The 24,747-nt window shown below is 40.7% G+C and overlaps 1 long non-coding RNA gene across 3 annotated transcripts in view; it reads left to right on the top strand.

Moving 5' to 3' along the window:
• Positions 1 to 21,261, top strand: part of LOC103878443 — a 33,449-nt gene extending 12,188 nt beyond the window's left edge. For 2 of the 3 annotated variants that reach the window (XR_004177818.1, XR_004177819.1), the window contains 3 exons: positions 10,464 to 10,524; positions 14,426 to 14,588; positions 17,132 to 21,261. This is a non-coding gene — a long non-coding RNA (uncharacterized LOC103878443). The remainder of the gene's footprint in view (positions 1 to 10,463; positions 10,525 to 14,425; positions 14,589 to 17,131) is intronic. The other variant, XR_004177820.1, reaches the window with a different exon arrangement.
• The last annotated feature ends 3,486 nt before the right edge of the window (positions 21,262 to 24,747 follow it).

The raw sequence follows: 24,747 nt of genomic DNA, 5'->3' as shown, positions 1-24,747 counted from the left end.
CTTTTGGAAGCTGGTCAGGAGATCTCTGCTTAAACAAAAAGGAGTAGCTAGAAAAATTATCTTATTATTGCAAGGAGTATTTACATATGATGTAGAGATGTCCCTTACGGGATTCTTCTTAAGTTTACTTAGGTTTACTGTGACCATATTTTTGTTGATATTTTTATTAATATTTTATATTGGTAAAATAATTTATATTTTACCTATCAGTTTCCAATTAGCGTATAAAACTTTTCTAGACATCCTATAAGGTAAGCAGAGTTGGTATTAGTGTTCCCATTTTATAGATGAAGAAATTGAGACTCAGGGAGTTTGTATAACTTGCTTGGGGCCACATAGGTAAGGAGTGACTTACCTGGAACTGGTACCTAGATTTTGTGACTTTCAGTCTTCTGTGTTTTCCATTACAAGGGGTTGTTTCTACACAATTGGATTCAACCATATTTCACCAAACAAACTCTGCTGATAGAAACTCAGATTGAGGGCGTGGTGCCTCACGCCTGTAATCCCAGTACTTTGGGAGGCCGAGGCGGAAGGATCATGAGGTCAGGAGATCGAGACCAGCCTAAATTGCAAAAAATTAGTGGGGCATGGTGGAGTGTGCCTGTAGTCCCAGCTACACAGAAGGCTGAGGCAGAAGAATCGCTTTAATCCGGGAGGAGGAGGTTGCAGTGAGCCGAGATAGCACCACTGCACTCCAGTCTGGGTGACAGAGCGAGACTCTGTCAAGAAAGAAAGAGGAAGGAAGGAAGGAGGGAGGGAGGGAGGGAGGGAAGGAAGGAAGGAAGGAAGGAAGGAAGGGAGGAAGGGAGGGAGGGAGGGAGGGAGGGAAAGGGAAGGGGAAAGGGAAAGGGAAAGGGAAAGGGAAAAGGAAGGGAGAAAGAAAAGAAAAGGAAAGAAAAGAAAAGAAAAGGGAAAGACAAGAAACTCAGACCTTGAGTGGAGATGATCCCATGCAAGCAGGTGAAATAAGATGTTATCCAGTGGAACATTTGTTCTTCCCAAGGGGAGGCTTTACCAATGGTTTGGGTGCCCTTCAATGTGCTTACATTGAGTGGCGTCAGGTTTTCAGGTTAACTAACTTCAGTCCCAGTGGCTGTGGTGGGAGATCAGTTGCAGCTGCGCTAATTCTGCTCCCCTTCAATGTGGCCATATGAGCAAGTGTTAGGTTTGCACTTTGCAGAGAAAATGAGTATGTCATAATCCCAATTCCTCCGTGGGTATTTGGTTGGCTTTAAGTACCATTCCTTTTGTAATTAAATGGGAAAGAGAAAACAGATGGTCACCTTGTCAAATCTTGTTTTCAAGTTAAATACACACAGCCTCTTTTTCTAAGTAGGATAATTCCTTTTTAATGGTAACGCTTTAAGACAGGGAAACACCGGTGGCTGTGTCTAGAGTGCAATGAATCTGCATGTATTGTCTACCTGCTTGAACAGTGAGCTTGGAAAAAGTCCTTGATTTTTATGAACATGCCACCTGAAATCTTCTGTGTTGTCTATAACAGTGATTATTTAGCTTCTCTCTTCTTCAGTCTTCTCAGGGTCACACCTTCTCCACGTATGGCTAAAGCACATGCATGGAGCAATGATATTTACCTGGAGACTGGACAGTGCCATTCAACTGGATATTAAAGGAACAGTGGGGAGAGTTCCTGCGGTGGTCCCATTATCTCTGCATTTTATTTACTTTGGATATCGAGAAGGATCTGGAGAGGTGAAAGAATTGAATGACTCAATAATTTCCCCCAAACTGGAAGCAATCTCTTATCTATTAACTTCCTGGAACAATGAGGACCAATTGATTAGGGAGCTCTTAGGTCCTTGTTAGATCTTTCTCCATGCTATGAGGAACATAGAGAAAATACCATCATTTTTTTCAAAAAATTATAAAATAGTATAGTGAGAATCGATTGAATGATGTCTACTGGGCAGTTTACGGCCCTCTATAGAGTACATCTAGATCAATTCCTTTATTACAATGATGAGATAACTAGTCCCCCGCCCCAACTGTTTTGAAGGGATAGGGAAATGAGAAACGGATCTTGTCTTTGTTAATTCCAAAGTCTCTCTTTCACTCCCTTAAGTGCTTCTTTCTTACTTTCTTGTCCTTTCACTGTTACACTCTCTGGAACATCCAAACTATCCAGACAGAGAGAAAGCCTTGATTCAGCCTCTATTCTAGAAAAACATAAGATTTTTGTCACTGCTTTCCTAGCAATCAACAATGATTTCTTGAATGCCTACTGTGTGCTTACAAGTGTGTTGGAGTCTTCCCTCTTTCCCTTAAGCAGAGCACATTGATTTTTAGAACCACTTTAATTAAGACTTTAATTGAAAATCCAATGTTATTTAAAAAATGTTTGTCATTGCTCCTGGATTTCTGAAGTCTTTTCCTGTCTATGTGTTGGCTTGGGGGAAATTTCCTTTGGTCCTGTTTGTTTCATTTTGCTACAAGTAAAGGAGACAATTGAAGCTTGGTGTTTTTGTGAAGTTTCCTTAAAAGTGTTTTGACATTGTAGTTGGTGGTCTGATTACTTCAGAAAGGATTTGTATTTAGTATAAGTGCTTTTTATTTAAACATATGTAGCTTGAGAGACCAGTTAATACTGTTTACTCACCTTAAAATATGCCTATGTACATATTTAAGCTCAGTTTGGCTAAAAGAGCCTTTGAACTAGAACATCACACACCACTCCCCAACTCCTATGCTCAAATGTTGGCCAACAGAGAGGACAGTAAAAGATAAAGATCCTCTGAACATGCAGAATCTATGTAAGTCTAAATTTAAACAAATAACAACCGGACTTTAAGCACTACTGGACAAATATTATCAGCTCAGAAATGGAGACCTAAATACTGATTCGTTGGTTGTTTAATTAAATTTATTATTAATAAATTAATTGTCCAAAAAAAAAAAACCAAGAGTCTGGGTAGTATGAATTCCACTCCGAACGGGGCTACAAGGCCAGAACAAATGGCTTTTGCACAGGATCTTGCTTTCCTCTATGGTTCTTAAGGAAGGTCTTCTTTGCATTATTCAATGTTCTGGGCTTATTTATTATTCCTGGAGGAAAGGCTGCACAAAACCACAAATATTTCAAATGTCATTGTTATCATTGAAATTACTCATTCAGACTGCAAATGAAACCAGGAATGTTTTTGCCATTTAAAACTTCCAGAAGAAGAGTGAACAAAATACGGAGTCTTCAAGGTTAAGCAGATGTGGTAAAAGCACATTCATTCAGTGTTTGTTTTGCTAATGAAAGTGAAAGTTTAATGCACGCTACAGATTTCTCCTCTGCCTTTTGTTAAACTGTTAGTTGATTATGAAGTTGAAAAAGGAAATTGTAAGAACATACTTTTCTTTAAGATCTGAAAACTCAAGAATTTTGATTGAGTTAAATATATCTTTTATTTTTTAATTAATGCACTGATCTGTGTGATATTGTAATTTAGAAGTTATATTTTATTGAAAAGTGTTTTTAATAATGTTAACCGGTTTGTTCATCTGGGACAGTTTAATGAGTTCGACTTTTTGTTTTTATATATATATATATAGATGTTTTGAGACAGGCTCTCGCTCTGCTGCCCAGGCTGCAGTGCAGTGGCATGATTATGGCTCACTGTCACCTGGAGCTCCTGGGCCCAAGCGATCCTCCTACCTCATCCTATTGAGTAAGTGGGACTACAGGCAAGTGTCAGCAGGTCTAGCTAGGTGTTTTGGTTTTTTTAAATAATCTTTTGTAGAGATAGGGTCTTCCTATGTTGCTCAGGCTGATCTCCAACTCCTAGGCTCAAGTGATCCTCTTACCTCAGCCTCCCAAAGGGCTGGAATTATCCACCTCAGCCTCCCAAAGTGCTAGAATTACAGGCATGAGCCACCGCGCCCGGCCAAGTTCAACTTTGTAAGAAAACCGTGTTCAAGTTCCTCAGAACTGGTTTCTAAGACTTCAGTCTCTTTAAGGATGCCTTTTTCACCCTTGGCCTAGGTACTTGATCTTGAAGTTCTAAAATTGGATTTTTCTCTTGGCTTGTATCCCAGCTTCCTACTTTTTTTTTGAGGGAGAATTTGAAGATGATTATAGGAATTCATTTTTTTTCCTCTTTGCATTTTGAAGATGAAGAAAACATTATCTGTGTGTAAACTCCTAGATGATTACTTAGAGTAATAATAATAGTATATGGTATTTACCTGAAAAGATACTATGAGTTAAGAAAATTTTAATTCTTATTTTTTTAAATGGTATTAGATTTAGGTACAGTTAAAAATATCACTGTAATCCCAGCACTTTGGGAGGCCGAGGTGGGTGGATCATGAGGTCAGGAGTTCAAGACCAGCCTGGCCAAGATGGTGAAACCCTGTCTCTACTAAAAATACAAAAATTAGCCAGGCGTGGTGGTGGGCGCTTGTAATTCCAGCTACTCTAGAGGCTGTGGCAGAGAATTGCTTGAATCCGCGAGGTGGAGGTTGCAGTGAGCCGAGATCTCCCCACTGCACTCCAGCCTGGAAGACAGAGCGAGATTCCGTCTCAAAAAAAAAAAAAAAGAAAAAAAAAATCACTGAGGTAGCTAATGGATGATGGTTGCCAACTGATTTCTGGTGTTGACAACTAGATTTCCTTTTTGTTCTCCCTTCAACTTCAGTCATCCTGTAGTTACCACTTACTGTCCCTCCCTGACATGAGCACTTGTTTTTTTGTTTGTTTTTTTGTTTGAGACGGAGTTTTACTCTTGTTGCCCAGGCTGGAGTACAATGGCGCGATCTCAGCTCACTGCAACCTCTGACTCCTGGCTTCAAGCAATTCTCCTGCCTCAGCCTTGCCAGTAGCTGGGATTACAGGCATGTGTCATCATGCCTGGCTAATTTTGGTATTTTTAGTAGAGATGGGGTTTCACCATGTGGGTCAGGCTGGTCTTGAACTCTTGACCTCAGGTGATCTGCCAGCCTCAGCCTCCCAAAGTGCTGGGATTACAGGCATGAGCCCCCCCGCCCGCCCTGAGCACTTGTTAGTTCACAGTACATAATGAATACTACAGTTTGTTATTAAGTTCAATGCCTGCCTAAATGTGACCAATTAATGCCTACTATCCACCTGAAAGTTAAAAACTGGCTATGAGGCACCACCCCCCATCCCAGGGGTTACAACTTGAAATCAACATTTGCATATACCTTTATAAAAATTAGTATGGAAACTTCTGGAATGTTGCCATACTCCCTATTTGAATTCAAATGATAATATAGTCAATTCAGGAAAGAAAATCATCCTAAAATTTCGTATTATGATTAGAAGTGTAATTTTGCTGAAATAGAAAATTTCTAATTATTAAATTTGACAAATCATCACTCTCTTAAGTGAAGATTCTGGGCACTGAGTCTTTGGAGACAATGACTACACTCGGCACGGTGCTTGCCACATTGTAAGCACTCTATAAATATTTACTGCATTAAAATTTAAAAGGTCACCCACTCTTAAAGTCATGGAAAACTTTGCTAATTTTTCTTGTGTTGTTTTAAAACAACATGCTGATTAATTTCCACTATGAAAATAAAAAGTTTTCTGTCTAAATCTGGCTACGAATTTAATGATAATGGGGGAGTAAGAGGATAGACTGAGAAAGAAAGAGAAAAGAAAAAAGGAAGAGAGCCAGAGGAAGAAAAGAGAAGGGAGGAAGGAAGGAAATGAAGACAGTCTGCACCCACATTTGGTTGCTGTCCTGAGATTAAGCCCGACCACATGAAAACCCAAAGGAAGCAAGCATCATTTAACATTCAACTTGCAATTCATTTTGTGACTCTATCATTATGCCAGCTCATTTGTCTGCAGTTTAAAATGTGTTATAAAGTCAAAACTTAGAAGTAAAATTCTTTCACTTCCTGATACTAGAGTGAGCGTAGTACATCTGCCTGTTTTGGATCATTTCTAAGCATTTCTCAAAGGTTAGTTCCACTTTGCCTGAAAGATCGTGTTTTGAACCATTAAAAACTGTTGCCTCAAAACTTCATCAGATCACAATTTCTTTTTTAAAATTCTCTCTTGGCAGATTTTATCATTTAAAAGGTTTAACTTTAGTTACCTTGCTCTATTAATTTTATTTCTAAAATGTCTCTTGAATATATCTGCTTTTATCCATCCCTCTAGGCACTTTCTTTATGTCCTTAACACCTCTCACCAAGGTCCTAGGTTGCCTTCCGTTCCAATCTTTACTAATTTAATTATTTCTTTAGGCTGTTAGCAGGATTATTTTCCCAGGAAGTACGACACATCCTGAATTTTTTTTTCTTCCAAAGCCTTCAATGGTTTGCATTTGTTTATATAATAAGAGTTAGGACTACCTGGCAAATATTCAAGATCTTTTATCATTGACTTCTCAAATACCTTCCCATTCTCAACTTCTCCTCCATTCCTTGTTATATTTCTGTACCACTGAGTTACACAAATGCACTGGATACTTTCATATTTCTTTGTTTTTGTTCATGTTAATTCCTCATCCCAAAAGTCCTTACTCTGCTTTTACAGTTTTGGAAATCCTAGCTCAACTCAAATATCACTTCTTCCATGAAACACTGAGTGTATTACTCAGCTGAAGGTAATTGTTCTTTCCTCTATCCCACATGTGAAGTAAATTAATATGATGTTAGAGATGGAAAAAGTTTTACACTTCAATCCATCTCCATTCAGGGATCATCTTGGTATTGGAGAGGCAATTTAGTTTTCAATGAAAGATACAAACAAGGGTAAATAAAATACGTATTTATTGGCTCGTGTAACTGAAAATCCAGTAGTTGAGCTGGCTGAATTCAGTACCTGGCTAATGTTCTCAGAGATCTGTCCCTTATTATATTTCCTGGCTCTGGTTTTCTCCATGTTGGGTTCAGTCTTAAGCAGACCCTACACTCATACATGATAGGAAAGCGGTTCTCAGAAGCTCCAGATTTACATAGTATTTTTAGCTCTCAGTCTCCGAAGGAGAGAAATCCTCTTTCACAGCATTTATATCAACTCGTCATATGACTTGGATTGTTTGGAGGTGGGGCATGTGTCTATCTTGGGGCTATCATTGTTTCTGGGAAGCCTGGGTTCTCTGATTGGCCAGTCCAGGTCATAAGCTTGTTTCTATGATGAAGGAGGTAGGGTCATGTGATGAACAGGTAGAATCATGTAGAGTGAGAAACAGTTTCCAAAAAAAGTAGTTTTTATTCATTACATTCTCTATCGGGTACTTTCATTTGCCCTCTGTTACAGCCAACTGTTTATTTGTATCTCATCTTTGTATTTTAAGATTATTGAGAGCAAGAATCAAAACACATTCAATAAGTGTTTGTCTCTTAGCTGAACGAAGGACCCAACAGGCAGACAACAAATGAAATAATATCCAAAGTCACCGTTTTATTTGACTTATGTTCTCTTAGACTTTTTAAAAGTCTCATTGACAAGACTTGATACTTTCCAGTAATTAAAGAAAATTGGCATTCACATAAAATGGTGGACAGGATTAATTTTGAGATACAATCAATTTACTTAAAATATCAGACCCCAAATACTTCTAGCCATGATTTGACTAGTGAAAGTCTTTATAAATTAAAGTTTTCCCCTTTAGAAAAATTATTGCTTTTACTAGAAAAAATGTTGATATAGTTTATTACCATTACTAAAACAACAACACTTGAAGCTTGCTTTTAAAAATTTCTCATAATTTGACAGTTTTGTTTTATAGTTTTAGAAAATATAGGGTCTCTCCAAGTAGAGTATTAAAATCTTCAAAATGGGCCGGGCGCAGTGGCTCATGCCTGTAATCCCAGCACTTTGAGAGGCCAAGGCAGGCGGATCATGAGGTCAGGAGTTCAACACCAGCCTGGCCAACATGGTGAAACCTGTCTCTACTAAAAATACAAAAAAATTAGCCAGGCGTGGTGGTGCGTTCCTGTAATCCCAGCTACTTGGGAGGCTGAGGCAGGAGAATCACTTGAACCCAGGAGGCAGAGGTTACAGTGAGCCTAGATCGTGCTATTGCACTCCAGCCTGGGGGACAGAGCAAGATACCATCTCGAGGAAAAAAAAATCTTCAAAATGGAAAATTAAATAGTAGTTCCTTTTTTCTGTTCTTAGTAACTTTAGCTAATCTAAGGCAATAAAAGGAAATAACCTTTTTATTGCTTTGCATTATTTGTTCAAAATAATCTACATGCTTTATTTAAACTAGTTATTTCATTGGTATGATGTTCCACAAGACCATTGATCACCATGGCCACGACATGAACAGTACCATATTGTGAACACTTAATTTGTATTGTTTTCTTCAATAAGTTGTTGTTGTTGTTGTTGTTTTTGAATTGAGTTTCGCTCCTGTTGCCCAGGCTGGAGTGCAATGGCACAATCTCAGCTCACTGCAACCTCTGCCTCCCGGGTTCAAGCAATTATCCTGCCTCAGCCTCCCAAGTAGCTAGGATTACAGGTATGCACCACCACTCCCAGCTAATTTTGTATTTTTAGTAGAGATGGGGTTTATCCATGTTGGTCAGGCTGATCTTGCACTCCCGACCTCAGGTGATCACCCGTCTCAGCCTCCCAAAGTGCTAGGATTACAGATGTGAGCCACCACACCCGAACCAATGAGCTTTTAATAAAGTAATTTGTGAGCTTGTTTTCGTCAAGTGTGTGTTCTAGAGGTTGTGTAGTGTAAATGCAAGCATTCTGTATTTGGAACCAGACTTCACCTAATACGAAATGTAACTCTGCCACTGCTTAGCTCTTGGTATCACAATCACTTAGCCTCCTTGTCCTTCAGTTTACTGCTTTGTGAAATGGGGCTAATAATATCTGGTTCAGAAAACTGTGAAGAATAAAGTGGTAATGTGATGTTGTTGACAGAGTATATGGCACATTGTAAGGGCTCAATCTAATATAAAGGCTATTTTCATTATGGCTCCTATTATACTGCTACCAGTACTAATTCCTTTCTAGAAAAAGCAAAGCTGGAAATCACTGGGGAAGGAATATTTGATCGGTCTTACCAAAGCACTCCTGCTTAAAGTGAAAGATGTTTGTGGTATAAATGTTGGCATTTGTAAGACAGAACAATGTTCTTATTTCTCCACTGAAGAAATGCCCTGCTTTCAACCTTTTGATGGACAGACGTCTTTGCGGCTTTAACATACCACCCCACCATGCTCTTCCTCCCTAACTGCAACTACCAGTATTTTGTGACAAAAGACTCTTCCTCTGTAGATAGACTGTGGGGATCACTAGGCCAGTCCCAGTGTGACTTCTTACTTTGCATAAGATAGAAATGTCTTACTCCATTTGAGATTAAATTTGATCTTTCTGGGAAATGTAAAGCGACTGTACTCCAGTTTCTTAAATATAAAGGTTGTGAGGTGAAGCAAGGCATAGCATACACGGAGATCTAAATAGCCATCCCAGGGTTCTAATGAGGCCACAAATCACAGAACTCCATTATGATCAGAGTCGTGGTAGTATTAGACTGACCATAGCTTGCTTAACCTTACTGGTGCCACAGTTTTGGAGTAAGCACATTATCTCCCTGTAAAGCACATTTCTATTTAATACGTGCACATGCAGCAGGTATTTATTCTTACACCAGTTCCCCACTCATAGTTATTTTCTGTTTATAGTAATTTTAGAAAATATTTATTTTGCAATGATTTCAGACTTATGAAAGTGTCACAAGACTGGTTTAGAGAATTAAAGACTTTATTTGGATTAACCAATTTTATTTTGAAGGAACACGTGCTAGAGGTTTTAGCTCATCTTTAGTGAGGGAAACAGGCGACTATTACAGCTAGTTCAAAGGTTCATTTATAGATCAGGAATATCGAAATATATTTGCATATGGATGCAAACTAGCTTCTTCTGCGGAAGTGGAGGGAAGATAATTGAACCTCTACTTGACAGAATTTATTTACTCCTTCTCGACAAGAATTACTTTGCATTGCTCTGCTGATTTGGTAATGTTTAACATTTTGCCACATATCCTTTATCATTCCCTCTTTCTCTAATTAAATTTTTCTGAACCCTTTGAGAGTAATTTGTATGCACCATGCCCCATACTCTTTAGTAGCTTTAATTCACTGTGAATTGTCTAAGAAAACACATTTTCTTACATAATCACAACAAGTAATTAAATTCAGGAAACTTATCATTTGATACAATACTTTAATCTACGGTTCATGTTTTGTCAGTTGTCCTAATAACGTCCTTGATAGCATTTTTTTCCATTCTGTGGCACTGAATTCAGCCCAGGGTCACACATTTCATCTAGTTATCTTTAATCTCCTTTATATTTTTTTCAAATTTGAAGTTTGTCTACATTGGAAATTTAGAGTCAAAGATTGTGGCATTTCTATATTTGTGTATGCATGTGTGTGTGTGTTGCTTCATTTATGATAATATCCTTAGCTATTATGTCAAAAGCTGACTTTTTTTTTTTTTTTTTTTAAAGTGCATTTCAACTCCAAAGTAACACTGAGGGGAAAATAGCAAGCATAAATCAGAACATCAAAGTAAGTCCCATCATGCCTACAGTGTACAAATAGCTGTTGATGAGTTTGCCATGCTTACTGAACTGAATAAGTATAAAAGCTTTTCATGTGCATTCCTGTTTTCAGGCCCAATACAGTACGTTAGCCTCAGAATATCAAATTGAATCAGAGGTTCTGAGAAGAGCAGCCTGCAAAGCCGTTAGAATGACACTCTTCATTACACTATCTAGATTCAGGTTTCAGACAACCATAACCGGGGCTTTCCCAACCTCTCACCCAAAGTCAAATGTGCACAGCCACCCAAATCACTGCCTGCCTTCCCGCAAGGGCTCCCAGACCTCTTAAAGTGGGAAGTCCACCCAGTCCCGGAAAGCTGAGGCCAGAATTATAAAGAACCTTTTTGTGATGACATTTTTCCTGGCGAGGCTCAAATAAACAGCCCCTGCAAGGCAGTTTGCCACACAGTGTGTCAGCACATATTATGCAGTCTGGTGCTGAGTGGATGTGTCAGCTGCCCATTAGACCACACTAAAATAGAATTGCTGGGAGCCTGAAGCATGAAGCATGATATTAGATAAAGTGATGAAATTTCACTCGATTAAAGAGCCAGGTCAAGGACAGTTACCTCGGGAAATTCCTTTTTTCCTCAAATATTCTCGCAACTTTGATGAATTTATCATTTCCCTGCTTATTTTTCATTATCGTCTGGGGCTTTATGAACAATAAAACGTGCCCTCAGCAGGCACTGACATATTGGAGTGATCAGAATCATAGGTTATGTTGACTCAAAGAAAGAAAGGGAAAAAAAGACGAGATTGACATTGCTGCAGGTCAAAAGCCCTTGGAAATGTTGGATTGATTTGTTTAGACAGTTGTTTGATTTCTCTCTCTCTCTTTTTCTTTCTCTAGCTCTTTTTTTCCCCCTCAAGTAGAAGGATAGGAAAAAGAACAGAGAGGGGTAATCTTTTTTATTTTAGGCCAGTTGAAGGAGAGAAGCAGAAGCATATGGCTTGGCAGAAATTTTTATTTTTATTTATTTGATTTATAAGGACAGGAGAGAAATGCTTCTTGCAAAGGGCTTCTTTATCAAAAGGACTTGCAGGCTGAAAGTAAATGACTACATACCTGCATTGCTTTTTAAACCAGGACTGGAAAACCACATCTAGCTAGTGTAAAGCTGACTGGTTGCTCTCCGTAGTAGGAAAACAAAAACCCACTTTGGTTTATTAGTATTTTACTCTGACATAATTTCATTTACAATAACATTTGAGAGACAAAAGAAAGGAAATGTGAATATTCAGAGCAGTTTTTGTTCTACCCTTAGAGCTTAATTATATAGTCCTTCCATCCCCCATTTTGCCAGTAAGGGTAGAGTTCTTGCCAGCCAGACATCCTGGGAAGGACAAGCAGCACCAAGCTTAGCTAATTGGACCATGTTGAATTCTAATTCAGTTGGTTCAGTTGGTCCTTCTTTGGGTCAAAAAATTGCTTTAGACAAATGTGCTGGTCTGGAGGACTGGGAACACTTTGGAGGTTTAAGTTTTTAGCACCATGTGGGGGTCATTACAAACTCTGAACTCAATGAATGACTGAGTAGCCTTACTTCTATGAATTTCCCATGCAATATTTTAACTCTGGTGCTCAAATTCCATTCTAGTATGTAAGATGCTTGAGTTTTTAAGACTTCTCTTTCTTCCTTATGATATAGGGATACTAGCATAGAATACCTCTTCTAACATACAAGACTGTAATGAATATGAAATATGGCCATCTATTTCCAGATACGTTTTTCCTAAGAGGAAAGGTGTTATCTAAATTCTAAATAGTGCCATGATTATATTTTTGTAATAATCTTATATTTTAATATTGAGGGACAAAAAATTTACATGACCCAGTGAGCTGTACTTACTTGGACTATGAACCAGAGATGAACTTAAAATTTATATCTTGGCCAGGCATAGTGCCTCACACCTGTAATCCCAGCACTTTAGGAGGCCGAGGGAGGCAGATCACCTGAGGTCAGGAGTTCAAGACCACCCTGGCTAATATGGTGGAACCCCATCTCTACTGAAAAGACAAAAATTAGCCAGACTTGGTGGCAGGCTCCTGTAGTCCCAGCTACTTGGGAGGCTGAGGCAGGAGAATCACTTGAACCTGGGAGGCAGAGGCTGAAATAAGCTGAGATTGCGCTGTTGCACTCCAGCCTGGGCAACACAGTGAGACTCCATCTCAAAAAAAAAAAAAAAAAAAAAAAAAAAAAAAAAAAAAAAAACATTATTTTTCAGCAAGTTCCTTGGGTATTACATTAATGTTTATATAAATTAAATTTCTTTTTCATAACAGCACCCATTCATTAGGTGAGAGTTGATGTCTAAGGAAGAAATAAATAACAGCCTGGTGGGACAGGCAGGAAATGCAGGACAAGGAGTATAATGTGGGTGCTTCAGTTTTCTCATAATTGATAGGACAAAAGTGAGACATCAAAAAATTTTTTCTTTTAATTACAGGAAAAAAAGCCTGCACAGAGACGTTAGACAACTGCTTTCAGATCTGATCAACTGTAATCTAATTTTTCTTTTCTTTCTTCCTCTTGAGCCAAGGGGGTTTTGTTTTTTGTTTTTAAAATATTGAAGTGGTTTGAAAGATGGGAAGGCAGTTGTGCTAAATTTTCTATTATTAGCATCGAAGTGATAACAGCTTTCTTACCCCTTGGGAGAAGAGGTGGCAGTTGGAAGCCGAGGAACGCTCAGTGCTGTGTCGGCACACTTTTCACCAAAACAAAAAAAACGGAGTACGAATATCTGCCTGTAATAAAATAATGAGTCTGTTACTTTTTCTCAGTATGAAGTGAGGGTGAAACATACACATATTATTAGGCAAAAGAGAGCACCACAAAATCGGTGGAGTTTTAAACCCTCCCTCTCCTGTCCGGTGGACACCAGGACTGCTTGGCTGCAACCCTCTGTCTTCTCAAGGCTCCAAGGGCAAGCAGCACCGTCTCCCCAGTGTGTTTTTCACTAGTCGCTTGCTTTGGGATCTTGATTTCTTTGCTAGTGTCATTTTATTTTGGCCTGACAAAATCCTTCACTAAGCTACAGAATGCAGAGAGTGCATACCAGGGGTGAGTTGCCAACATAAGGCTTAGTCAGTAAGGTGCAGGAGGAGGCATTTGATATACATTTCCCTCCTCTTCACCAAACACTTGGGCAGCACTCAAGCAAGAATTGTATTCTATTTACGGTCATCTTGCTTATGATGAAAATTATATGTTTCATCCCAAGCAACAATAAAAAAAATTACTTTGAAACCTCTCACTGGCACTTCTAATGAACACAATAAATAGAAGAATATGCTCATCAAAAATTGTTCTCCTTTTCTCCATGATGAACCCAATAAATATTTCATTAGAAGAAGGGTTTAGCTTCTCATGTGAATTGTGAAATCTCTTGGGTTATATTAAGGCTGTAAATGTAGTTCAAAGCAGCTCAGAGTCTTGCTTTAGGGGATGGGTGCTTTTTATTTTTTATCCTTTCCCTAGAGGGTCTGATTAGCCCAGAGCTCATTTGGTGCAATAATGGAACAGGAAATTTTCTACGAGCGACTGCAACAGAGTTCCAGTTGAGAGTTTGCTACCTTGGGAGAATCAGGTCATTCTCATATCTGCTGGGGAAATGCATGCTCTCCAAGAGAAAGGAATTGGAAAAATAAATTCTTCTGACAAGTGGAGAACTTCTACTGCAGAATGTTCCTGAACCTTGCCAGAGGGGGAGATTTTATCTTCCTGATCAGATTGCCCTAGCATTTTCCCTTCTTGTTTTACAATTTTGTGTTTTTATTTTATTTATTTTGTTTTAACATAAGAGAACTGAAAGGTCTATGCTCTAATGTGCATTCTTCTAAACTGAAGGGTTTGTCATTTCAGTTCTGAGCACCGATTTCTGTCACTTTGGCCAACATGAAGGAAGAGGTACATTTCTTTTCCTCCCTGACACCTTCGATGACATGATACACAAATGGCGGACTATGTAATAGTTTAACCAAGCCTGATCTTTCTGCCTGGGGTACTTGCAGCACTTAAAGCCTCAGTGAGTCTTTACTTATTTATTTATTTTTTAGATCACTCAAGTAGAGAGACCATGATATGTAAAATTCACCTAACTTTTAAGTCTTTTACATGGAGATTTCATTTTTTTCTTATTGCTGACCAACTACCCCCACAAGCTAAAGTGGTAGAGTTCTTGTTAGAAGGAGAGTCCACAAATGTTTTAATTATCATTTTTTCCTTCATTAATGTCTGGGGTTTTCGTATGACCTCTCCTTTATCTGGGCACTGTGCGGAGGAGAAATTGCATGCCCTTCAGTCTTCAGGGTGATCTGTTGGTTTTGTCACTTTGATTATTTTCTTTCCCAAGTACTACACAGCATACCTTTTCTGCTGGATTCAGCTAAATTCATTCACTGTGTGGAAGGTGATGTGATGTACCAGGGATCTTGCTCGAAGCCAGTGCTAGACTTCTTAAGAGTACTTGAGCACCTCTTGAATGACATAGGAATTCCTCTGACACCACTGCCATGGTGATTCTTTTAGGACAAGGATATGCCATTTTTTTTTTCTTCTTTTTCTTTCCTGGTGTATCCAGGCAGGATTTAATATGGAGATGGATGAGTAGTCAGAAAGGAAGACGAGGTAGGTCTTACAGATCTGTCTTTTAAATTAACAAAAGCCACAAAAACATTAAGAATTAAGCTACATTTGAAGAGGCCTCAGGAGAAATCTGTTAGTCTCCCAGGCCCAATGGCATTTAAATATCACTGAAGACAAAGCCATGAAGTGTCCAATTGGTCATGAACTTCATCACAAAGTGTGGAAACAAAGAGGATGAAACAATAGGAAGGCCTTAACCAATTTAGATGTTGTCAAAGAGCATTCTTAGAAGTCCTGTCTGAAAGATGTTAGTTTTGCCTAATGCCAATTATTACCTAATTCCAACTGCGATTGAATTTCAGACTGTGAGTAGTAAAGGTGAGAGGAGGAGTGGAGACTGGTGGTCGGTGGGGTTGAGAGGTGGGAGCTGCTGGCCATTGGGAAACAGATGTTGCCATTTTTAATGGGTTGGTCAATGTCATTGACAAGATGGCATTTGATTAAGGCCTTGAAGGAGAGTTTCAAGTCAGCCTTATAGAATCTTCGGAATGGAGACAAATCTGGTCAAAGACCATGAGGTAAGGATGTACCTGGTTGAGTTGGAAGAAAACTGAGGAGGTCAAATTTCATGGAATGTTGCTGTAAAGGGGAACTAGAGGATAATATGGGGGTAAGGAAGGGGTTCTTTATAAGACACTTGACACTGATGGGCATGACCCAATAGAGAGGAAGAAATTCTTGATGTAGGGAGAGCAATGGGAGAGGAGAAGTTTCAGGAGTCAGGTTTATGTGAGAGAGAGGAGATGGAATCTAGGATGCATGTGAAGTGTTGGCTTTAGGGAGAAGCTTAGACAGTTCAGCTGCAGCGGCAGGAGGGAAGGACAAACATATGGACACTGTTCCCAGTAAGGAAGGAGATTTGGGGTCAGGAGCTTGGGAAGCTCTTTTCTGATGTGTGTATGTGTGCATGTGCGTGAGTGCAAGTTAAGTCATCAGTGGAGAGTAAGGATGGAAAAATATGTGTTGGAAGTTTGAGAAGAAAGAAAAAGTCATGAAATAATCATCTAGGGCAGTGGTTATCAATGCATGGTCCAGATTAGCAGGGTCAGCATCATCTGGGAACTTGTTCGAAATGCAGTTTCTTCAGTCCACCTTAGATTGATTCAGATACTTCAAGGGTCAGGACCTAGCAATCTGAGTTTCCACACATCCTCCAGATGATTCTGTGGCAGCCTCAAGTTTGAAAATCATCAGTTTAGGGTAACAGGAGAATGAATGGATTATGGAAATATTGAATGGTTGATGGGCAGAGCTTGAGACCTTTTTGAAGGTAAGGGTTATCAACTTAAAATGAGATCAGTCAGCAAGCTGTGTGGCTTTCTCCAGCCATGGCCATCTGTGTTGGTGTGCAGAGTAAACCGAGTTGATTTAACCTGGCCTGGGGTCTTGTTAATCTTCTTAACAAGATTGTTAAGAATGTATGCAAGAGTGTGAGATGATGGACCATCAGATCTAATCTAGGCCGGGGAGAAAATTGAGGGACCAAGAAAAGCTTAAGTAGTCAATGGCTAATAGCACCTAGTGGGGTCAGGGTTTCTTGGAGTTGGGACATTGGTGAGAGTGAGCTGGAAAGACAGAATGGTTGAAATTGTAATTATGGATGGCTTTGCTGGTAATGATAAGGCCAGAGTACGGCTTGTGGAGAGAGTGGTTGAGGCAGGGTGGAAAATGTGAGAGCTGGAAAAGAGGGCCTCGAAAAACCAAGAGTCTAGGACATTGGAAAGATCATATATATATGGATATTGAAATTACCAAATATGTGGGAGAAGTGGTGGTGAGTTAGGTGCTAAAATCTTCAAGGAATTAGGGGAGTGATCTGTGGGTCTGTAGGTAACAGCAGTAAGCTAAAATGGTGATTGATAAGGACTAATCACATGGTATTAAAAGATGAAAACTTTGTGTTGTTATTTGTTCTTGTGGTAGGAAAAAAGGATGTTCAAGTGGCAGTATGAAAGCAGAACACCTGCCCCTACCTCCAGATCTGGCATTACGAGAACCTTGCAAGATACCACAGCTACCACTTTCAGACTGCTGGGTAAAAGCAAGTGGTTTCCTGAGAGTCTGTCCATTGACAGCAAGAAGTGAAAAAAAGTTCTGAGAAGAAGTAAGGAGAAGCTAACAATTGATCATGACTTCCAGAAGACAGTGTGGACTGGTTTCAGGTATGTGGGATGAGTGGCAGAGTGGATGAGAAAAGGGAGACTATAGAGATAATTGATAAAAGAGAGACTATAGATATAAGAGGCCAGGAAGATCAGAGTTGATTGGGAGCTGCAGGCTCCTTGTGAAGTTTGATGTACATGAGAGAATGGCAAAACGAGATTTGTCTTGATGTTCTCAATGTAAGCACTGAGGAGAAGGCTGGGAGTGTTGCAGGGCAGTGAGTGATGGGATCTTGCTGGGAGTGCTCTGAGGCTTTCTCTTTATTCCTGACAGTGGTGATGTGGGGCCACGGATGTCAGTCTTATCCTGCTTGGAAATCTCGGAGAGGTGTGGAGACCAGGGAAGGTTAATCTTTTTCAGTTGGATGTGTGGATGGCTCTTCAATCGAGTAGATTTTGAAAGTGTGCAATGGAAAATGGTGTTGGAAATGAGGAGTAGATGAGTCAAGGCTACTCTAATTTCAATGCCCCAAACCATGCCCAGCTCAAAAGTCACAGGGTGGTAATAATAGTTCCACTTTTCTATTCTTGTCATCGTTAAGCCTCAGAAATAAATCAAAGTGGGGGCCTGTCTTCAGCATATCAAAAGCAGCTGAATTTGTGTCCATTTATCCTTTCGTTGTTGTGAGATCAAGCAGTTGCACCTCAAGTGCATTCACTGGTATAATTTCTAGGAGGAGAGACCACTTCATTCCACGTTGGTGCCCCACTCATCCTCCCAGCACGTTTCATACAAAGAGACATCTGGTTTGCAGAGATGCTCTTAGGAACCAGCATGGTTTGGTGGCTTGAGCACAGGTCCTGGGTGTGAGGAGTGTGCCGAGGATGCAATAGTGCATAGTTTTCTGGGGATGCACACCTGGACTGCAGAGAGGGGGCTACGAAAAAGCCGTTGGCTCGGATGCCAAATACTTTCAGAACAGCTAGCTCCAGTGGAAACCTCTTCAACCCTGGCAAGAATTCCGAGTTCTGAGAGCTGTGCACACTCAATTTTCACACTGTATGTGAGCCACTGCTTTGTGTGGAAATGCTTGAATGCAAGTAGGATTCTTGTAATGTGCCCTTAGTGGCATAATATTGCATGCAGAGCTACAAGCCTTAATGCACTTCCTCCCTCACAGCTAGGCTTAATAAGTGGCAGGAGAATGGCCTGATGCAAAAATTAATACTTTTTAATGAGTCAAGATTGATTCTAGAATTTAAAGAACTATTCTATGTTTTCAAAGAAATAGGTAATGGAGAAAACTCTATCGGCAATTTTGAATATCTGCAGAGCTAGAGGGATGTTGGAAAGAGATTTGCTTCTTTAAGGCCTGTATTAAAAAAGAAACGATACTGTAGAATTCCAATTTTATGACTTTCTGGAAAAGACAAAACTATGAAGACAGTAGAAGGGTCCATGGTTGCCAGAGGGTTTGGGGTTGGGGGTTAGGGTTGCTAGGTGAGGCACAGATAACTTTTAAAGTAGTGAAAATACTCTGCAGGATACTGTAATTACACAAATGTATAATGAATATGTGTCATTATGCATTTGCCAAAGCCCATGAAATGTACAACAGCAAGAGCGAACCCTGTTGTATTCTATGAACTTTGGGTGATGTGATGTGTCAGTGTAGGTTCGTCAGTTACAACAAATGTACTGCTCTGGTGGAGGATGCTGATAATGGGGGAGGTTGTATTCACATTATGGGGGCAACGGATATATGGGATATTTCTGTATCTTCCTCTCAATTTTGCTATGAACCTAGAATTGCTCTAAAAAAAGGTCATAAAAAACATAAAACCCTTTGAATCTTTAAGATCTCTTTCTAACCTGCTTCCTCTTCTATTACTGTAACTATCAACCACTGTGAACAGTTTCATTAATAGGAACAGCTTTTGGCAACCTGTCCCTGGTGATGAACATTTAGGTGGATTTTATTTTGTGGTTACTACAGCAAAACTGCGGTGGACTTTGTGCAGATGTATTTTTGTGCGCTAAGGCAAATCTATCTCCGGGTTAACCGCCTAAAAGTATAATTTCTGGTTTAGAGAATGTACGCATATATTTTTGGTTAGATAAATAAGGCATTTTATTTTACGTTCACAGTGTTCCAGCAAACCAATAAGTAAACGATGAATTAAAAAATGTAAAACTAGGTAAAGGAAAAGATAAGCAGCAGGGAAAAAATACAATGGGTTAATAAGCAAATGAAAAGATACACAATCTTACTCATCACTGAAGAAATGAAAATTAAAACAGGATATCATTTTACTCGTAAAATTGATAAATATTTATGAGTTTGATCCCACATGGCATTGGTGAGAGGGTGGGAACCCAGCATACGCGTGCCTTCCTGATGGTGGTGTGAACCATCTCACTTGTTTTGGAAGGCACTTCAGCAAGAATTTTGCCAGTGTTTTAACTTTCTAATGCCCTGCAACTTGGCCTGGAGCTACACTCTGCTCGCTAGATCAGAGGAAGATCTTCTTTGGGCACCAATGATAGTTTATTTTTCAGTTTGGAAAGCTGTCTGACTTACCTCATTATGAATCCATGTATCTATTTAACTCTGAAGGCAAAGGCAATTTTGTTTCATTCATTTAATAGATGTTTGTTGGGCATCTGCTGTGTGCTTGTGGGAACACAGTAGCGACCAGTGGGCATGGCAGGCAAGGCCTTTGCTCTCAAAGAATTTTTGTTTTGATGGAGGAAGGCAGGCAACAAGCAAACACACAGATACATGATCAATAGCAGGAGAGAGCAAGTACTGTGGTGGAATCAAAACAGGCGAAGTGATGGCAAGTGGCTGGGGGATATTGGGATCAGTGACCAGAGGGTCACTCCAGAGTTACGACATTCAAGCTAAATGCTAAATGGCAAGAGAGAGCTGGCCATGCCAAGACCTGGAGAGGTCCTACAAGCAGAGGGTACAGCATGGCCAAAGGTCCTGGGGGGCAGGAAGCCAGTGTTAGGGACTGAACTGTGTTCTTCCAAAATTCATATGTTCAAGCCCTGATCTTCAATGTGACTGTATTTGGAGACAGGGCCTTTAAAGTGGTAAAGTTTTCTGAGGTCATAGAGGTGGGGCCCTAATCCAATAGAACTGGTGTCCCTATAGGAAGACACCCAGGGATGTATGTGCACAGAGGAAAGACCCTGTGAGGAGACTAAACTTGTAGCCACCTTGACATGGATGTCCGGGCTCCAGAACTGTGAGAAAATAGGCGCCTATTGTTTGAACCACACAGTCTGTGGCATTTAATAAGCATCTATTGTTTGAACCACACGGTCTGTGGTATTTAATAAGCACCTATTGTTTGAACCACACAGTCCGTGGTATTTAATAAGCACCTATTGTTTGAACCACACAGTCTGTGGTATTTAATAAGCACCTATTGTTTGAACCACACAGTCCATGGTATTTAATAAGCACCTATTGTTTGAATCACACAGTCCGTGGTATTTAATAAGCGCCTATGGTGTGAACCACGCAGTCTGTGGTATTTAATAAGCGCCTATTGTGTGAGCCACACAGTCTGTGGTATTTTGTTAATCAGCCTGAACTGATTAAGGCAACCAGTGTGGCTGAAGCCACGTGACCAGGAGGTAACAGAAGGCTGGAATGAGCAGGGCTTTGAGGGTTATCAGAAAGATACTGGATGTGGTTTTCAGTGTGATGGGACACTACGGGGGGCAGAGGTTAAGTTTAGAATTCTCACTCTACTTGGTGTGAGGAGAATGGAATGAAATGGGCAAATAGGAAGAAGGAAGGACAATGAGGAGGCCTTATCTTATAGAAGTCCAAAAGAGGTTGGGCATGGTGGCTCATGCCTGTAATTGCAGCACTTTGGGAGGCCGAGGTGGGCAGATCACCTGAGGTCAGGAGTTCGAGACCAGCCTGGACAACATGGTGAAATCCCGTCTCTACTAAAAATACAAAAAAATTACCCAGGCCTGGTGGCACACACCTGTGATCCCAGCTACTCGGGAGGCTGAGGTAGGAGAATTGCTTGAACCCAGGAGGCAGAGGTTGCAGTGAGCCAAGAAGGTGTCATTGTACTCCAGACTGGGAGACAGAGTGAGACTCCATCTCAAAAAAAAAAAAAAAAGAGTCCAAAGAGAAAACAGACGATGGTGGTAGCTAGGGGTGGCAAGAAAGAGACAGAGGGGGCTGGGTGAATCTGGAATATAATGTGGTGTATGAGAGGGAAGCCTTGGGGACCTCTACCCAGTGGTGCACCCAGGAAGGGCAGTGGGCGTGGTCTGTCCTGGTGCCTGCAATAGGGGGTGCACTGTCTAGAGAGAATTTAAAGACAATGGTAGTACTGACTCAGAGTCCTCTGCTTCATATTATCATCATGCTCTGACACCTCTAGACAATGTTTGGGATAGAACATTCCTCAACATGAACATGGACATCTCCTATCATCTCCCAGTACCCACCATCTCACTCCCTTGGCCCAGACGCTGGGGTGGGAGTGTGAGTTCAGTAACTGCACCCACTAGTGCTGTGAGGCAAACTGAGGTTCTCAAATTCTCACCTATTAGGCTAGCGACTTCCTCTCCATCCCTGAAGGGTGAGTGGATAAAGACGTGAGTGGAGAAAAAACAGTCTCTCCTGCCAACGCTTCCCCGCATGGTGAGACAGCATGAGCACAAACAGGTCGAGAGGCGGCCAGGTGTTCCCAAATTCTCCTCAGCTTTCTGTTCTCTCTCACACCTTTGGATTGATGGTTAAACATATGATCAGCCAAGGACACAGCTGTCCCCAGAGAGAAGGGGTCAGCAGCGCCAGGGCCACTCTGCTCCTTCTCCTGGGCCACTGCCCAATACCTGACAAGACCCTGAGGATTGTCTCCTGGCCCTAGAGTGCCATGCACTTCAGTTCAGTTTTTACTCCAGCAGAATAGAGAAGAGTAACAAAAGGATGTTAACTTATTTCAAAGGCCAAGCTGAATTTTAGGCTGAGTTCATTCCTCAGCCAATACTCAGGCACACTAACCAAAATAGCTTATCCAAGATTAGGGACTGGATCAAAATAATGCAATATTGATTCCCCAATATCAAGAATAGATAACTTACTTCCCTACTAAAGTCCTAGAAGAAATTAGACCTCAAAAGTGAAATAAAAATGGAACTCCCCTTTCCCTTGTCAACCAAAGATGTATAATTCTAAAATACCTTACTCCTCCATCTCCCATTCTGCTCAGAGTCAGTCTTGCCTGGCTGTTGCAGGCTGCTCTGATTTCTAGGGAAGTGCTGCAGCTGCTGTATCCTCCTAAGAGTAGATTCAGCCAACCCCAGAGCTCCAGTGTGTCCCAGGTTCCCAAAGGGTCAAAAAGTCACCCTGACTCATAAGATGATTGATCAGAGCATCAGACCCGTACAAACACCATTTTTACATAATCCCCACAGCAAAAGCATTTCACAAATAGAAGCGATGTTCCCCTCTTACTTTAGCCAGCAATGGATCAAAGCAGAGAGTTGGTGTTGTTATGTGGAGGAAGTAGCACAGAGGAAAAAAAAAAGTATGAAAGGAAAAATCATCTTGTCTTTGGATTTGCCTGTGTGCCAGTTACTCTATGCCAGCTGTCTGGAGTATACAACATGTTCACTTAAACTCAGTTGGAAAAATTTTCCATCATGAGGTTCAACATACTGCCATATGCTCCTACCCGAGCCTTACATAAGGCCAAAGCTTCCTCGCCTGTGCCGCTGCTGAGAACTTTCTCTTTCCGAATCCTGAGAAGTGAAGACCTCTGCCTGCCATGTGCTTCTTTTCTCAAACTTGCAGTAACTGTGGATGTCTTTAGCTCATTCTGGCTGACATAACCCTCCAAACATGTGATTCAGTGGTCCCTGAGAAATCAGAACCCCAAAAGCTTTTCCTTTTTCCAATTTTTTTTCTTAATTCTTCCAGGCTTCGAATAAATTTAGCTGCCCAAGAGGCAGCACAAAATCCCTTGTCAACCACCCATGTCCTGATACGTTAAATCCATAGCAATGAACAAAAGGGAAAAACTAAGCAAGTAACCTTGCCTCTCACTTGCTCAACTCTCCAAACATCTCATCCATGTCAATTCTCCAACATTTGAATGTTTCCAGGCCCTTTGAGATGAGTCTTCTTTAACTCTATTAAAGGCCTTTTTCTTTCTCCTTCCTTCCTTCCTTCCTCCCTTCCTTCCTTCCTCCCTTCCTTCCTTCCTCCCTTCCTCCCTTCCTCCCTTCCTCCCTTCCTTCCTTCCTTTTCTTTCTTTTTCTTCAGAGTTTCACTCTTGTTCCCCAGGCTGGAGTGTAATGGCGTGATCTCAGCTCACCACAACCTCCTCCTCCTGGGTTCAAACGATTCTCCTGCCCCAGCCTCCCGAGTAGCTGGGATTACAGCATGTGCCACCACATCCAGCTAATTTTGTACTTTTTTTTTTTAGCATAGATGGGGTTTCTCCATGTTGGTCAGGCTGATCTCAAACTCCCGACCTCAGGTGATCCGCCTGCCTCAGCCTCCCAAAGTGCTGGGATTATAGGCTTAAGCCACTGTGCCTGACCTAAGGCCTTATTCTTTCTAGGGCTGTAGTCTGTGAAAGACCCTGTGAGATCCTGAATTCCTGGAGAAATTAGACGGTCCAAGAAAACTTAACTGATGCCAGATGAGAAGTCTGTATCTCTGCTCCAGACCAAATCCCTGCTTATTCATTTTGATATTCCAAATAAACAGTGAGTTCCTTTAGTTATGATTCTACCCATGGCCAACTGCATTAGGATCCCTGGCACAGATGCAGATGGATGTCAGTTGCTGGGGCCTATGATTGCTAGGTCCAGATTCTTGGCCTTGTCATTTCTAGAGCTGCCATAATGATCTACAGTGTAAGCAACAGAAGAATTGGAACAGAGAGAGGAGTGTGGCCTGCATGTCACTCACCGTAACCAATGGAACTAGAAAAAAGCTCATGCTTCTCTTGAGCATGTGAGAGTGAAAAAGGAAGCTGATCATTTAGTTTCTGCTTTGGAAGCATGGAGACCTTCCTTCTACTAAAAGTGGTCAAATGAATCTCTGGTCCTTTGTCCCAAATAGCTCCATAAACAAGGACGAAAAGCTTGCCTGTAAAAGACAGTTGTGGGTCCTATGCAGATATGTGTCAGTATTAGCCAGTTTGTATTGCTATGATGGAATACCTGAGGCTGAGTAGTTTGTAAAGAAAAGAGGTTTATTTGGCTCTTCATTCTGCAGATTGCACAGAAAGCATGGGACGAACATCTGTCTCTGGTGAGGGCTTCAGGAAGCTTTTACTCATGGTGGAAGGCAAAGGGGAGCTGGTGTGTGCAGAGATTATACGGCAAGAGAGGAAACGAGAGGGGAGAGAGGTGCCAGGCTCTTTTTAACAACCAGCTCTCAC

Source organism: Papio anubis, chromosome 13, assembly GCF_008728515.1.
Source record: "Papio anubis isolate 15944 chromosome 13, Panubis1.0, whole genome shotgun sequence".
Taxonomy (NCBI): Eukaryota; Metazoa; Chordata; class Mammalia; order Primates; family Cercopithecidae; genus Papio; species Papio anubis.
The sequence above is the reverse complement of the archived record's forward strand: the minus strand, read 5'-3'. Positions and strand labels throughout refer to the sequence as shown.